The sequence below is a fragment of the Oncorhynchus mykiss genome, chromosome 11, assembly GCF_057628025.1.
Source record: "Oncorhynchus mykiss isolate SJ-2025 chromosome 11, ASM5762802v1, whole genome shotgun sequence".
Classification (NCBI taxonomy): domain Eukaryota; kingdom Metazoa; phylum Chordata; class Actinopteri; order Salmoniformes; family Salmonidae; genus Oncorhynchus; species Oncorhynchus mykiss.
In genome coordinates this window covers 36,016,526-36,024,390 of record NC_143032.1, presented here as the reverse complement: position 1 = coordinate 36,024,390, position 7,865 = coordinate 36,016,526, and the positions used below count along the sequence as shown (strand labels likewise).

General features: G+C 41.0%; 1 pseudogene; it reads right to left on the bottom strand.

Annotated features, from left to right (window-relative positions):
- Positions 1 to 6,603, bottom strand: part of LOC149979571 (structural maintenance of chromosomes flexible hinge domain-containing protein 1-like) — a 29,551-nt pseudogene extending 22,948 nt beyond the window's left edge.
- Between the last annotated feature and the right edge of the window lie 1,262 nt (positions 6,604 to 7,865).

The following is a 7,865-nucleotide window of genomic DNA, read 5'->3' as shown; positions in this document are numbered from 1 at the left end:
AAGCAAATCACTCCCCCATTGCTGACCAAAATTTGATATAACCAGGTGAGTAACGCACTAACCAGCAAAGAAAATCAACAAATGTGCATCTAGGCTACTCTCTGACCGCTCGTGATGGAAAAACCGTTTTGGCTGTGAAATAGAAAAAGGCGACTCAGATGCACTCCTCATTGATTCAATCTGTTTACCGCCAGGAAAGATACATTTTTGTGAAGTTCAATCTCATGCATCTCTGCAGAGGCTGGCAATTCTTCTGCACGGGACTGCTTCAGGAGCTGCGAGGCCGAGCACACAGTTTACAGGGAACATTGGTTACCAGTAATGGAGAAGTCCAGTGTGTGGTTGGGCAGCTGTTTCCCAGCCCAGACAGCAGCGTTGCTCTCGTTGAGTACTGTGTTCAGTTGCAGGGTATACTTCCCCAACCTGTTTAGGTTCCCTACACAGGGGGAACAACACTGTTTAACCACCAGAGAGTCAGCCATTATGACAAACATTGCATCATTAGCTAGTAACAAAAACATGCATATTTAAAACATAAAAATTTGCTTTTTTATTTATTTAGGGAATTTTTTCCCTTAAAATTATGTTCTAAATGTAAGGAAATTTAGAACATAAAAATACAGTTTTACCATACTTAACAGAGGAAACTCTAAATCATTACAATAAAGTTAGAAATAAATGAATTTCCAGTGAATTGAAACAAGAAAGTACCCATGGTTCTGAACCAGAATGCCCACTTGGCTGAATGTGCTGCAATGTGAAAGTTGATCTCCACATCACCATTAGGTGCTAGGGAAGAAGAGAGAACTTTTTATGACACGGTATACACAAACTAACCATTGAAACAGTCGGCCAACAACATAATAACAGCAATCATTCTTAGCATTCAAATGAACAACTTTTAGTTAGATTGAAAGTGCTTTCCGTGCTGCGTTTTGAGTGGCTGATGGTATCCTACATGCCGGCTCTCCTTTCTTATTGAGAATTTCCACATGGAGAGGCCCTGCAAGGAATGAAAGGGAGATCCTACTGACACTCACAAATATGTGTATACTTAGGATTCTTAGCATATAGCATGGCGCTACTGTGTAAGGTGCAGGGAGCCTGTCTCTGTACCTAGTGGAGTGCCTGCTGTCTGGACATCATTCTGGGTCCAGGGGTTGCCCTCCGGCCAGGTCACTTTCAGCTTGTCTGGGAGTCTGAGGCAAAACAGGCACAAAACCCATGAACCACTGGGGCTTAAGGGCCACATTCAAATGTATATGTTGGGATTTAAATCCAAAATGGTTCGCTCACTTGGCTATTTCATCATCAATGCTCTTCTTCATGGCTGCATTGGTAACCACCCTGTCAATTTTGGAGATGAGTCTTGACTTCATCGCACAGCGCCTCTGGTTCCTATGGAAACCGATAGAAAAATTGGATGATTTTACAGGCAAAATAATTCAAAAACAAATGAGTAGACAGAAGATTGTTTCTATAAAATGCACACAGAGCAAAGCGTTACTACTATCATTCTCTCTGATGACATCCATGTCTCACCATAACCACTTGCACCCGCCCTCCTGTGGCGTAGACATCTCCCTCCTGATCGCCGTAGGAACTGAACAACAGAGCCGGAGAAGATGGGCTGTGTTTTCTGAGACTTCGAGAAGAAAAAGAAACGCACACCTATTTAGGCGAGGTGCTGGCTAGCGGAGTAGAAAACTTGAAAATAAAGGAGACCCGCACACTCTAGGAGCTCAGATGCAAAAATGTAATATCCAACCCAGCTGTCTTCATCAGGGTATAATCACAAACACTGCGGATGACTCATTTATATAGTGCCAAAAGACACACAGGTGTCTGTAATCATGGCCAAGAGTGGCCTAATATCATTGGTTAATATCAAATATTAAAATGGCATACAAAGAACAGCATACAAACAACAAATGGATAGCATACGATCATAAATTCATTTTCGACTACACAAGCTTACAAACAATTACAATGGCAAAGTCACAACAATCACAAGAATGGCTTCCGATCAAAGTCTACATTGAGACCGAATGGAGCAAGGGTCTTTAAGTTAAAGATCCAGGCAGCCTCTCGTTTTAACAATAAATGATCAAGGTCACCCCCTCTCCTAGGGAGGATGACATGTTCGATGCCAATATAACGCAGAGACCAAATTGAGTGGCCTGCCTCCAAAAAGTGGGCCTCAACTGGGTAAAGTCAAGTTTTTGCACCTAATGGTGCTATGATGCTCTGAGATACGTACTTTTAATTCGCGCTTTGTTTTACCCACATCATTTTTACCACAAGGAAAAGTTATAACATAAATAACTGGCTTAGTGGAGCACGTAATAACACCTTTGATTGAAGGATCTACATTTATAAGTGCCATTGCATTGAGCACAGCCATTACACTTGTAATTTCCATCCAGTAGGGGCGCAAATAGACGCTGTTCAGGAATAACTTGGGGTGGTAAATCAGAGTGTACCAATTGGTCTCTGAGATTTCTGCCCCGCGAGAATATGACCAAGGGAAGGTCCGAAAACACATTACCGAGACTATCATCGGATTTTAGAATTCCCTTAATTTGTTCAGAACTCTTTGAAAAGGGGGTAGTTAGAACGCGGGAATGCGTCTTTTTGCGAGGCTGACCTTGAAAAATGTCATGTCTATTTGCGCCCCTACTGGATGGAAATTACAAGTGTAATGGCTGTGCTCAATGCAATGGCACTTATAAATGTGGATCCTTCAAACACCCACAAACAGGGAAATCGATCCCAATCAAAGGTGTTATTACGAAAATGAAATGAAATCAAAGATGAGATTATATGAGCTTTACAATAAAATGTAAATTTCAGATGCTACATTATATCATTACTACTCAGTACTAGAGGTCGACCGATTAATCGGAATGGCCAATTAATTAGGACAGTAATCACCATTTTTGGACACCGATTACATTGCACTCCACGAGGAGACTACATGGCAGGCTGACTACCTGTTATGCGAGTGCAGCAAGGAGCCAAGGTAAGTTGCTAGCTAGCATTAAACTTATCTTATGAGAAACAATCAATCTTAACATAATCACTAGTCAACTACACATGGTTGATGATATTACTAGTTTATCTAGCTTGTCCTGCGTTGCATATAATTGATGTGGTGCCTGTTAATTTATCATTGAATCCCAGCCTACTTCTCCAAACGGGTGATTTAACAAGCACATTCTTGAAAAAAGCACTGTCGTTGCATCAATGTTTACATAAACATCAATGCCTTTCTTAAAATAATACACAATTATATATTTTTAAACCTGCATATTTAGTTAATATCGCCTGCTAACATGAATTTAACTAGGGAAATTGTGTCACTTCTCTTGCATTCTGTGCAACAGAGTCAGGGTATATGCAGCAGTTTGGGCCGCCTGGCTCGTTGCAAACAGTGTGAAGACCATTTCTTCCTAACAAAGACCGTAATTATTTTGTCAGAATTGTACATAATTATGACATAACATTGAAGGTTGTGCAATGTAACAGGAATATTTAGACTTATGGATGCCACCCGTTAGATAAAATACGGAACGGTTCCGTATTTCACTGAAAGAATAAACGTTTTGTTTTCGAATCTGATAGTTTCCGGATTTGACCATATTAATGACTTACGGCTTAGTGTTCATTCAGTATTGTTGGAATTGTCATTATTACAAATATATATATAAAAATCGGCCGATTAATCGGTATTGAATTTTTTTGGTCCTCCAATAAATCAGTAGTGGTATAGTTGTTGAAAAATCATAATCGGTCGACCTTTACTCAGTACTCTAGGCTATGACACTTACATGATATTACATGGCCAACTGTGATTTAAAAAGTTGACCGTGACCAATGTGTCCAAACACACGTGTCTATGTAGGGAATAGGGTACCATTTGGGACGCAGATTAGGTTACCTGGTATGGCATTGGGGTCTTCAGGGTAGGTTTCCCTGTCACAGAGGGAGGGGTGGTACCTCAGGGCCCCCTCCACTGTTCCATCAGCGTCTGCGTAGACTTTGAACTCGAATGTGTCAGCTGATGCGTTGATGTAGAGCGTCTGCATGTCGTTGTCGATCTCTCGGAGGTTCACCATGCGAGGGATCTGGGGGAAATTCTCCAGTAGAGATCTAAAATGGCAGTTAAAGAGATGAGGATCAATAATATCACAAAATAATAGAGTTAGAAAATAGGCATCTTCAAAGACTGTATAGATGCTCTTGGATGACTATTGTCTGTAGCACTTGTCTGGAGTACCATAAAATAAATTAACACAATTACATGCAGGGCCTAAAAATAACTTTTTGGTCCACCAGGCATTGTGACAGGTAAATTTAAAAAAAAGTTATTTATATAGGCCGTTTTAATTTTGTCTGGCAAGCCATTCCAAATAAAATGAATACTTTTTGTTCATATACAGTGCCTTGCGAAAGTATTTGCGACCTTTTGCCACATTTCAGGCTTCAAACATAAAGATATAAAACTGTATTTTTTGTGAAGAATCAACAACAAGTGGGACACAATCATGAAGTGGAACGACATGTATTGGATATTTCAAACTTTTTTAACAAATCAAAAACTGAAAAATTGGGCGTGCAAAATTATTCAGCCCCTTTACTTTCAGTGCAGCAAACTCTCTCCAGAAGTTCAGTGAGGATCTCTGAATGATCCAATGTTGACCTAAATGACTAATGATGATAAATACAATCCACCTGTGTGTAATCAAGTCTCCGTATAAATGCACCTGCACTGTGATAGTCTCAGAGGTCTGTTAAAAGCGCAGAGAGCATCATGAAGAACAAGGAACACACCAGGCAGGTCCGAGATACTGTTGTGAAGAAGTTTAAAGCCGGATTTGGATACAAAAAGATTTCCCAAGCTTTAAACATCCCAAGGAGCACTGTGCAAGCGATAATATTGAAATGGAAGGAGTATCAGACCACTGCAAATCTACCAAGACCTGGCCGTCCCTCTAAACTTTCAGCTCATACAAGGAGAAGACTGATCAGAGATGCAGCCAAGAGGCCCATGATCACTCTGGATGAACTGCAGAGATCTACAGCTGAGGTGGGAGACTCTGTCCATAGGACAACAATCAGTAGTTAATTGCACAAATCTGGCCTTTATGGAAGAGTGGCAAGAAGAAAGCCATTTCTTAAAGATATCCATAAAAAGTGTTGTTTAAAGTTTACCACAAGCCACCTGGGCGACACACCAAACATGTGGAAGAAGGTGTTCTGGTCAGATGAAACCAAAATTGAACTTTTTGGCAACAATGCAAAACGTTATGTTTGGCGTAAAAGCAACACAGCTGAACACACCATCCCCACTGTCAAACATGGTGGTGGCAGCATCATGGTTTGGGCCTGCTTTTCTTCAGCAGGGACAGGGAAGATGGTTAAAATTGATGGGAAGATGGATGGAGCCAAATACAGGACCATTCTGGAAGAAAACCTGATGGAGTCTGCAAAAGACCTGAGACTGGGACGGAGATTTGTCTTCCAACAAGACAATGATCCAAAACATAAAGCAAAATCTACAATGGAATGGTTCGAAAATAAACATATCCAGGTGTTAGAATGGCCAAGTCAAAGTCCAGACCTGAATCCAATCAAGAATCTGTGGAAAGAACTGAAAACTGCTGTTCACAAATGCTCTCCATCCAACCTCACTGAGCTCGAGCTGTTTTGCAAGGAGGAATGGGAAAAAATGTCAGTCTCTCGATGTGCAAAACTGATAGAGACATACCCCAAGCGACTTACAGCTGTAATCGCAGCAAAAGGTGGCGCTACAAAGTATTAACTTAAGGGGGCTGAATAATTTTGCACGCCCAATTTTTCAGTTTTTGATTTGTTAAAAAAGTTTGAAATATCCAATAAATGTTGTTCCACTTCTTGATTGTGTCCCACTTGTTGTTGATTCTTCACAAAAAAGTACAGTTTTATATCTTTATGTTTGAAGCCTGAAATGTGTCAAAAGGTCGCAAAGTTCAAGGGGGCCGAATACTTTCGCAAGGCTCTGTAATATAAAAAGCTGGTCAGTAGGTCATAATATAATTGGCTTAACACCCAATGTGTATTATTTAACATTAGTATTAAAATAGTCCTCAATTATAGTAATGGGTAATCGTTTACACGTTTCTAGCTATGCCATAAAGCCATCACCGAAAACCACATTTTCTTCTTCTTTGTTTTGATAACTTCCTGTTCTTTGACGGACTCTGAAGGCGCAAAGTTTGAAAAATGTACAAGTATGCGCCACAGAGCCTTCAACCGCAACGGGGTGTTACGTTTTTACTCCGTTGTGGATGTCTCTGTTGAAATACATGACATCGGGCGCAACGTAACAGAGTGGTTATGGGTAATGTGAACGAGGCTTGACAAGTGGCCACGTTGTCTTCTCTTCCCTGACAGTTGAAACTCAAACATTGAAAAGAAGCATAGCTTTGCTACAAATGGGATCATGCTTGACCATATTTTATTCACAAATACAAGTGAAACTTCTCACACTCTGAAGCCCCACTCACCAACGTGACTGGGCAAATAGACATCTTACCCGCCAATGCCAAAATCTACCCGCATTTGGCAGGTGTTAATTATAGGCACTGAACTGATTACATGGCTACTTGATCAAAATGGTCACTTTTGTGCAACTGATCGTCTCACCTGAATGTCAATGTTGGAGACACAATCAGAGGCTAGGTAGGAGGCTTTCATGTCGTTCCCATTTAGGCCGTGAATGTAATAGTAATACAAGTGGCTGAAACAAAGCAGACTGAAACCAATGAAGATGTGGAAATTAAAAAGAACTAAAGAGGACAACAATTCAATCAGATCGGAGGGTTAGGGTATATGGGATCAGGCAGTGTAGGGTGATTACTCATTCCGGGGTTCTCACCGTAGGTACAGATCTAGAATCAGATCCGCCTACCATAATACTAACCTTAACCATTGGGGGAAAATGCTAAATTGAGCCAAGATCAGCAGCTAAAGACAACTTCACCCTACTCTGAGCTGACTCACGCCAGTTCTCTGGTCCAAAGGTGGAAGTCCTGCCTGAGGAAGGTGATGTGTTCAGGCTGGACCCCTGTCACCACCACGGCTGTGAAGCTCTCCTTTCCCAGCTCCTCGGCAATCAGCCCGTGGAGAAAGCACTCCTTGTCATCTCGCACGTGGGACGAGTCACCCATCTGCATGCGGGAAGAGTTAACATGGATGTCATTACATAGAAGATGGTCGCTGTGGGATAGTAGTACAGCAGTTGGACCTAACACAGACAGATTTATATTTCAAAGTATGGATGGATTGAGATAACCTTAGTTTTGTTGATTACATAGTCAACATTTTGGGTGATCTGTTGGTAATCCCTTCCTGTTTCAAACTCTTCTTTTGAAATGACGAATTCATGGACATCTGGGGAGCTCGCTGGTTTGTTGATAATCTTTAACAAAAGACATATCAAGGCACATTGTGCTTCACAGTCCATTAGGGGAATATGGCAAAACAGAGGAAAATGGCCAATAATTAAACACTTACCCGGGTTGACTGTCCAATGTAGAACACTGCTTGTTTCCCTCCTACACCAAAATCTGATATATCACTGTTGAGACTACGAGGGACTGGATCAGGGTGAACATACCCAGCGTGATCACTAGTGAGACAAAATGGATCATGACTGTGATGATAGCTATAGGGAATGCGTCAAAAACTAATTTCTAGTTCATCCCCGTATTTAATTCTTTGGAAAGCTTACTGCAATTTACATTTACTGTGAGTCACTAGCTATGTTTCCATTAACTTGTCCAGTGATGTTTTGTCGACATTTAGAAAGTTTGCATAGAAAA